General features: G+C 33.9%; 1 pseudogene; it reads left to right on the forward strand.

Annotated features, from left to right (window-relative positions):
* Positions 1 to 1200: 1200 nt before the first annotated feature.
* Positions 1201 to 4326, forward strand: LOC133178107 (acyl-coenzyme A amino acid N-acyltransferase 2-like; annotated as a pseudogene).
* The last annotated feature ends 5999 nt before the right edge of the window (positions 4327 to 10325 follow it).

The following is a 10325-nucleotide window of genomic DNA, read 5'->3' on the forward strand; positions in this document are numbered from 1 at the left end:
AGCAGGTCGTCAACAATTTGTTGGAATTTCCATGGGTACCAATTACACCCCGTTATTAGTAGGCCTATTTTTGTATTCATATGAAGCAGAGTAAAATCTTAAGGAGGCTTTTTATACCCATTTCATATTTCATGACAGCATCACTTATTCCATTTATTTCAAATATTCCATGCAAATAGATATTTCTTTTTTCTGATGTTGTTTAATGTTCTATTTCAAGATTATTTTATCAATAGATCAGTCCAGTGATGGATATCTTCTTCCGGCATGTAAAGAAAATGACAACACTTCATAACTAATATTCAATATCATCTTTATAAAATTAATTTCCTCCAAACAACAAGCAATATACACTTTTCCCTGCATTTGGGTGTTTATGTCTCCCTGTTGATTCGATACCAAGAGCATACTCTAGGTGCGATCAAGTTTTAAAACGAGGCAAGCTATTTACCAACAAATTGATGAAACAGGGATATCAAAAGCCTCTTTTGAAGTCATCATTTCAAGTTCTATGGTCGATACAATGACCTTATCAGCAGATACAATCTATTATTAGGTCAAATGCTGAGTGACGTTTTTCATACTAATTGTTAGGCTATTATTTAAACACTGCAATTTCTTCGGATTTTTCCGCTTACCCGATCCTGACAAGGAGCATACGGCGGTCATGATCGGTCGACAGGGGATGCTTTCTCCTCCATCGCACCTGATCCTCCCTCTGATGTTCTTAGAGGTCCGTGTTTGCTCTACTCCCGATTTGTATTCTTTAAATGGACTCTGAGCTTGGATACTGTTCGTTATCTCCATATTTCATCTAGATTATTGTTGTAGTTAATTACATAGATTTGAAAGGAATTTTCAAACTTTTATTTAAAATTACATGCAATTATAGACCGCTAAAAACAGATTCATGATATCTATTGATACGCCGGAAGTGTGCATGTAAATGCACGGAGAGTACATGTTTAAGACAATCAATGAATAAACTTAAATTGAAAAGTGGGGCAATTTTTTTATGATAAGAATAAAGACAAAGTACAGATTAAATATATCTGTAGATGTACGTGTATTATCGTAATATTGTTTAATTATATACTTGTATAACGCATCCTGTATAATATACATGTATCTTCTTTTGGAATTTTCCTAGCCTTGTGTACGGAGACCTAGCCGTTACAGACAAAGGTTTAAAGTAACAACATGTCTGGAGTAAAAATAATTGTGGACCCAATGGAAGCTCTAGTTGATGAGAGAGTTCATATTGAAGTGGAGGGTCTACCCCAAAATAAACCCGTTACTATTAAAGCCTCATTTCAGGAGGAAGGCCAGAGATTCTGTTCCTATGGATGCTTGACCTCAACAGAGGGAGGTCACGTGATGGTGGAGAAGCGGGCTCCGGTACAAGGAACGTACACAGGTTCGTAGCACTTTAATACGGAATGTTCCAATGATGATACCATAAGGAATGTAGATAATTTAAAAGTTGAATGCTAATAGAAAATAATATGCATATACTTTTTGACAAGTTTTTGATTACGCATTTTTAAAAAAAAAAAAAAATTAATCCATAATATACGTATTGAAAATGTATTAGAGGTATACTACGATCTCAAAATTAAGACTTTTTGATAAAAGCGTCTTAGACTTTGATCCGCTTTTCAATTATATTTTTTATTTATTAAACCACTGCAATAGGACTGCATTTATATAGGTGTAGAGCCTATGGGGTTATTTTGGAGTATGAAGCCGGAACCTTCCCAGAGACAACAAATAAGATTCCTGAAGAGAAATGTCACAACACCCATAATTGTGACACTTGTTGTACTTGAAGGACACCTGTGCTGGGATGAGCTCTTTGATCCGCCCACTAAAAACCTTTAGCCATATCGAAAGTTTACAGATGGTACAAACACAAGAGTGTTCGAAGAGAAAGAGTGAGGGAAGGAAATATAAGGGGTGTGCTTTTCACTCCTTCAGGTATCTCATGTGATTTATTATGTTTTTTTACACACATTCATAAACTGAAACCATGTATTTTTTCTGTACCATGATCAATTGATGCAATAATATCAAGTCGTCCTCTTAATGAAAACTTGAAAAATTCCAGAGTTCGTTTAAAGAAGAAAAACTGAAATGATATTTCTTTAATCATAACAGGGTCTGGACCGTTTCCCGGTGTAATTGACCTGTTCAGTAGCGGAGGAAGTCTGTTTGAACACAGAGGAGCTCTGCTGGCTTCTAGGGGATTCTGTGTTCTCTCTTTGGCATTCTTCGCTTACGATGATTTACCTAAATTCCTGACCGATGTCACTTTAGATTATTTCATAGTAAGCTATACAGCTGAAAGTATTATTAATTTTTGGGAATGCTTTGAAGGGGCATCAGTTGTAATAGTGATGGCAACCAAGTTTCTCTCATTTGCGTAGGAATATTATGATAATACTCCTTTCAAATAATGACCAATGAAAATATTTAGTTCGTACAAAAACAAGAGAAACCGTATTGTAATGCATTTTAACACTTTGTTAAATAATCGCTTTAAGTGTAAAATAAAATACAAGGAGCATTTATTTACTTGCAAGCCAATAATCATCCAAACAACAAAAAGAAGAAAGTTGAGGCTAAAAGGTGTTTGAAGTCATTAAATACTGTTTACATTAAAGAAATATATAAGCTGGAACAACTTTCAAAGAATCAAATTGTTGAAAAAAGACAGGCAATGCCGTATGATTATTATTTAGAGACAGTGATTTATATTCCTTTTAAATTTAGGAGAGTGCAGAATGGTTCAGTAGATTACCGGTAGTGATGTCATTAGGTGTAGGGGTCCTATCACTGTCAAAAGCGGAGAATACGCTCTAGAAAATAATGGTTCGACATTCCTCTAAGGTACTGAAATGTTACTGCGGGATTACATGTTGGGAAAATAAAAAATGTCTAAAACTGTTCGATTTCAATAGAATTCATGAAACTTTTAGATGTGGTGCATTGGTTATCATTAATCCTGCTGAGTATTTTCATTAGATTTTCTTTGAAAGGTAAATTGTAAATGGTAAAGTTATAGATATGAATATTTTTCATCGTACAGGTGAAAGCAGTAGTCCTTGTGAACGCTGTTCCCTTCTGCTCAGACGTGCCTCTGAAATACAGCAAAGGCGACATACAATGCACCGAGTATGCAGATTTCTGCTTAAACTTATCTCAAGGATTTCCTCATGCAGTTTTCTAAAAAATTTCCTTCGTTACAAATTTGATACATTTATGAACTATATTAAGGCAAGATAAAAATTTTTTTCTTCAGATTTTTATTAAAGGAAGTTAAGTTCACACCCTATGGAATGGATACAACAGGATGTCTGAAGCCTTCTGACGATATCTACAGCAAGGTAAGATCAATGACTAGGTTCATGATTTGGGACTCACTCTGTAGTGCCCTTAATATAGTGATAAGTGTGTCATTGGTGTAGCTGTCCGTCCGTTTTCACTTGTTAGGATTATACCCCCCACCCCCACCCCCGGTTGCCATTCAAGGTCATAATAAATCTCTGTATAAAATCCTTGACCAGGTCAATTTCTCTCTCCTTGGTCCTATGTGACTCTTCCATAGAGTGTCCTTTGGATAAGAATGTACACTGACCTTGAACCAAGATTCTAGATCAAAGGTCAAGATCAAATCAGATTTCTTCGGAGTTCCTTGGTCCAGTCTGGCTCTTAGTTCAGTTATATATTGCTTATAAGTAGAGAGTGTACAGTGACTTTGATCCAATTTTCTTGTCTGGAACAAATATTCTTTTCACTTGTTCCTATCTGGCTTATACCTCAGTCATACAGTGCCTTTGATCTCTGAGTGAAAAAAAAAATTCTCTCCATTTGGTCCCATCTGGCTCATACCTCACCAAAAGAGTGCCCTTAAGTGTATGAGAAAGTAAAAGGTAAACTATTTTGCGAGTCCTTTTCATTAGACCTAAAGTTCTTTACTTAAAATGGGACCCTTTGAGATGGTCACCATCTCAGTAATATCTAGGTAGTATTATTTTTACCTGTATAACTAAAGATGAAATCAGATTCTAGATATATGATTTATCACCACAGGTATGGACCACACCTGCCTCCGTGCTGTGCATTGTGGGAGAAGATGACCGTGCTCTAAATCCAAAACTTACTGAGAGATTTATGGAACTTGTACCAAAAGAACACAAACATCGATTCCAGATGATTAAGTATCCTGGGGTAGGGCACCTAATAGAACCTCCTCACATACCACACTGTGGATCCTCCCGACACAATCTCTTTGGTAAGATGACATCACAGAGACTCAACAAATAACATTATACATTTATTGCATGATCGTGAGGGAAATATGAATATTTATTCAGCCCGAGGGGAATATGATATTTCTTGGCTGAATAAATCATGTTTCCCGAACATTCATGCAATAAATTGTTTATTATATCGAAACAAGCAAAAACTTTAAAAATAAACATAAACTTTCACATTCGGCACCGCTCTCAATTCGCTCTCAATTTAAATTTAATATATTACTGAAAGAATTTAGAGAAGTTGTGACGTGAACCAGGCTACTACTCTCTGGAGTTTTCGTTCAACAAACGATAACTATTGCGGAAAAATGCACTAGGTCTCCGAAGAGGTTGAATATGATGAAAAGCATGACGACGACAGGGAAATATGAAGTTATATGGCCCTGTCACGTGATAATCTAGAACCAATCAGATAACGCTTTGTATAGAATAATTATAATTAGGTATAATAATCACTATTAAAAATGTAAAAGATTAAACAATATATTTATCTTAGCATATTTTCTAAACATATATGTTCACTGTGTGAAACAATGTATTTTTTTTCGAATGCAAGTGCATTGACATTCGTTTTTGTAATTTATCACAAGATTTCAGTGCATCAGTGCAGATTAACAACTCTTGGCTTAATAATTCATGTCACAAATTATTGAAAAAATGGCAAGTTTTGGAGTTTACAGGATATAATAAGATACTTTTGTTAAGGATCTACCTCACTGAATTAAGGATGAAATTTAATTAAAAGGGAAGCAATTAATTTTTTTTTAAAATTAATTCTTCATTATCTATAGTTTGTTGTGAAGTTGTCTTCTCTTACGAATTGAAGGCACTAGAATCGAAAGAATTGGCGGATGTTGTTCCTATTTTGAAATAAAATGCATTAAAAAAATTTCATTAACTAATTTTCTCTGCCCAACAATGTCATAATAATTTCATTAGGGCACATTTAAAATAAGTTTTGGATTGACTTATATGTACGACATCTTTTTATGAATTTAAAAATAATCTGGAATCACCAGTACATACACATGAACATATGTGTGTAGATTCATGTACATGTATATTAATCATTTTCTGCCATCTACAGATAAGTTTTTTAGGCGAATATCTTAACAAATAAATTGAAATAAGATAAAATGTAACAACATAACAAATTCGAGGGTTACAAAAGTAAATTTTTAGCCTTTTTTGTCCCTTCGAGAATGTTTCACTCGAAATTGAACATCGCTAATTGCCGGAAAAGACTGCTTACGTCGATTGAACAATTATGGTATCTTATTTCTGCAAGACACGATTATGACATGTAATCTCTGCATGTTTATACATGTAATTTCCCATCAAATTCCATCCACTCTGTTTGTCCATATGACCATTACAGGTTTCTTTTAGGTACGATTGATTTTAACTGCGGGGTGGGTGTTAATAGCCGGGGTCAGATATTTTCGCATGCTTCTCGTGTCAGATTAATTTTTTGAATTTGTTGCTATTAAATTAATGCTGTGTTTCTAACTGTAATTTGGCGATCTTTCTTTACAGATTGCTCAACTAACACTACTGTAATGATTTTCCCCTTAGATTCCAAAAAATCCCCTGACGTTCCCCTGTCTGTCCCTGACATTTTCCTGTCTCCCCCTGACTTTCTCCTATGATCCCCTGTCGTTGTCCCTGACTACCCTGTCTACTCCCTGACGTCCCCTGACTTTGCCCCTGTTACCACTGTCTAACCCCTGATGTCCCCTGACATTCCCTGACGTCCCTGTCAACTCCCTGATGTCCCCCTGACTAAGTCCCTGACCACCCTGCCAACCCCCTGTCGTCCCCTGACATTCATTTTGACCAGGAAAAAGGGTTAAAATATATTTTGTTGCTATTTACTTGCGAGAAAATCGATACCTTACTCCTAGCAATTTTCAAGTTTTGTGAAAATGTAGATTTAATCATCATCGAATCTTTCAAAATATTATTTTATTGATTGTTACTAGCTTTTCAGAGAAATCTTAATAAGGATAAATGCCGTTACTTAAAAAAAAAAATAAATTACTAATTTATTGCGTCTTGTGTAGCACGAATGGCATGTAAATATATATATATTTATTTATTTATCTGTGTATTTATTTACTTGTTTGTTTATTGATTTTATTTATTCATGTATCTGTTTATTTATTAATTTGTCTGCTTATTTATCTATTCTTTTTTCTCCATTTATATATTTATTTTTTTATCCAACCTATCTATTTAATTTATTTATTTGTTTTATTTAATTATCAATAAACAAATGGATTTATTAAAAAAATTTATTTATTTATTTTATTTTATTCAATTATTTTAATTTATTGATTAATTAAATTTAATTCATTTTGTGTAGTTCTTCATATACAGTGTCCGGGTAAAACAAATTTGCTTCAAACTATTTTGTAAGCATATTCAAATTACTTTTAATTCTTTTAATTTCATGATGGGTATCAAAATCATTGTCTCCTTACGCACAATCTGAATCTGGAATTTATTTTATAGATCCCTTTTACTTTGGTAAAATGAAAATTTCCTCAAAAACTTGTCACGATTGTGAAAGAAATAACACCTGCAGAGTGGATACGGTCGTGCTGCCACAGAATAAACAGTGTATAGTGGTCAGTCAAAAGAACAATAGGTGTCTGATCTGTGTACCCAGAGTCACTGGTCAACTATCAACAGCTCAGAATTACTCTCACAGCCATGACAGTTTTTGAGGAACATTTTTAATTTTTTTTTTACCAAAGTAAAAGAAGCAATAAAACAAATTCCGAATTCAGATTGTGTGTAATAAGACAATTATTTTGATACCCATCATGAAATTAAAAGAATTAAAAGAAATGTAAAAATGCTTAAAAGATACTTTGAAGCATATTTTGTTTTACCTTACGACTGTTTATGCGAAACTCACAAATTAATTGAATAAAATAGAATTAATTAAAATAAAATAAAATGAATTAAAAACTAAATAAATATATAATATTTATCAATTAATTAATAATTCAATAAGGAAAATATATCTAAAAAGAAATATATGAACAGATTTAATTAATAAATTAGTCAATAAATAAATAAAACAAATAAATAAATACATGTGGATATATAGATAAACATATAAATAGATATAAATATAATTACTTTCCATTCATAACAAGACACAATAAATTTGTAATTCATTCTTTTCAAAGTAACTGGCATTTATTCTCCTTAAAATTTATCTAAAAGCTACATGTAGTAAACTAAAACAATCAAATACAATCATATTAAGAAATAAATTACTCAAGATATTCAAACAGATAACAATTGACTAAATATATATTTTCACAAAACTTAAGAATTGCCAAGAGTAACGTATTTCTCACAAGTAAATAGCAACAAAACATATTTTAACGCTTTTTCCTGGTCAAAATGAATGTCAGGGGACGACAGGGGGTTGGCAGGGTGGTCAGGGACTTAGTCAGGGGACATCAGGGAGTTGACGGGGACGTCAGGGAATGTCAGGGGACATCAGGGGTTAGACAGTGGTAACAGGGGCAAAGTCAGGGGACGTCAGGGAGTAGACAGGGTAGTCAGGGACAACGACAGGGGATCATAGGAGAAAGTCAGGGGGAGACAGGAAAATGCCAGGGACAGACAGGGGAACGTCAGGGGATTTTTTGGAATCTAAGGGGAAAATCATTACAGTAGTGTAAGGACACATCTCTTACCAAGCTTGCTTTCACTGGGCACCAGAACAAACCATGTCTTTTTGTCTTCATAAATCGTGTACAAATTATTATATGCTACTGAAAAGGAATTTCTAAGATAAACGTTAAACTTTAAAGCCGTTCGTTGCTCAAGTAAGACTGAGGCAACCATTTTTGTCACGTCATCTACTCATTGAGTCATTTTTATATTGTGACGTCTAAACGTGGAGCAAATATCTGCTATTTATAGAACATGTTTATGACTAAATGTGTGCCAAATTTCATTTTGATCTGAACTGTGGTTTTGTAAATAACGAGATAGTTCACGAACATTTTGATCACCCCTCGTAGTTCCCTAAAATATAAAAAAATGTGCACGTATAAATTTAAGAACATAAAATATCACAATCATGTATCCAAAACAAAAAACAAAAAACTTTGATTTACCGTAGTAAAAACTTTGATACTGCATTAAACTATAGTTAACTTTGGTAAACTATAGTTTTTTTTTGTTAGAAACTACATGTACTAGTATCAGTGTTTTTCATATAGCGACCCTTGATACAAACAATATATACAGTGTTTCATAGTTAACGTTATTTAGATACATTAATTTTTTCCCTACAATAGAGATAACAATAATTTTAAGTACAAAAATTACAGGGGAAACAAGAAATCTATGAGCCAGTGCTCTCTAGTGATACCCCACCCGCACAGACAGACGGACAAGATTTGTACCAAAATGAATATCACTGTATAACATGCAACCAAAGAGTGTATTAAATTTTCAAGGATCTGCGATGAGTTGTTGTAGAGAAAACTGCAGCGAAAAAAATGTTTCGGACAGACAGACAGACACAAACACTTACCCCCGCACAATATATATATATATATATATATATATATATATATATATATATATATATATATATATATATATATATATATATATATATATATATATATATGAATTATGAATTTATGCTCCTCAATAATATATACTCAATGGGATGCAAGCAAAAAAAAAAAAAACCATACCACGTATATTGTATATACTAGTATTGAGAAGTGGCGTTAAGGAGGGGAAGGTACTTTGCTCCTCCTCCAATATACATTTGAATGAAAAAAAATCAGGAGACTCTAGGCCTTCACCGACCCTCCCCAACATCTGATTAACGCATATCGCATCTCATTTCTAAAGGTTTAATTATAAAATATATAGTGAAAAAGTAGGGGGTCAGATTTCTATGGGGGTCATTTTTCAACGTGTGTGGAGTCGTAGAAATACCGGCCTGGAAGGGTTTTCTACGGTCGAGAAATGACCCTACTTGCCGTAGAAAATTGACCGGGGGGTCATTTTTCTACGGAGAAATTTGACCCCCCGGTCAATATTCTACGGGGGTCACTTTTCGTCGTTACACCGGAAAGATCCATGAAGGTAGATTAGAAAAGCTATGTATACATTACAACTTTAGAAATAACAGTCTTGGTTTTATAAGACCCGAGTTACTGTTATTTTTTGTTCATTTACGTGCAGGTTAGACAACAAAACACGAAACTTTAGATCATATGTATTTTCAGATGATAAACACTAAATTGACATGTCTTTCCGAAATATACTGTTCAAAAGTTATGGCCAAAGTCAAAATTTTCCAAAAGTAGGTCAAACTCCAAGGTCAAGTTCAAAGCGTCAAAGTTGTTGATATCCAAAGGAAGGTCTTGTCACAAGGATTACATATGTGAAGTACAAAAGCCCTAGCCCTAGCACTAACCGTTCAAAAATTATGGCCAAGGTTAAAGTTTTTCAAAAGTAGGTCAAACTCTTAGGTCAAGGTCAAAGGGTCAAAGTTGTTGATATCCAAAGGAAGATCTTGTCACATGGAATACACATGTGAAGTATAAAACCCCAAGCACCAACTGTTTAAAAGTTATGGCCAAGGTTAAAGTTTTCAAAAGTAGGTCAAACTTCTAGGTCAAGGTCAAAGGGTCAAAGTGATTAATATCCAAAGGAAGGTCTTGTCACAAGAAATAGAAACCCCAAGCACCAACTGTTCAAAAGTTATGGCCAAGGTTATAGTTTTTCAAAGTAGGTCAAACTCCAAGGTCAAGGTCAAAAGGTTACAGTGGTTGGTATCCAAAGGAAGGTCTTGTCACAAGGAATACACATGTGAAGTTTGAAACCCCAATCACTAACTGTTCAAAAGTTATGACCAAGGTTAAAGTCTCGTAAAATTTTGCAAAAGCGGGTCAAACTCTAAGGTTAAAGTCAAAAGGTCAAATATGATGGTACCCAAAGAAAGCTTTTGTC

The sequence above is a fragment of the Saccostrea echinata genome, unplaced genomic scaffold, assembly GCF_033153115.1.
Source record: "Saccostrea echinata isolate AGI-Se365-2 ecotype Australia unplaced genomic scaffold, CSIRO_AGI_Sech_v1 ptg000002l, whole genome shotgun sequence".
Taxonomy (NCBI): domain Eukaryota; kingdom Metazoa; phylum Mollusca; class Bivalvia; order Ostreida; family Ostreidae; genus Saccostrea; species Saccostrea echinata.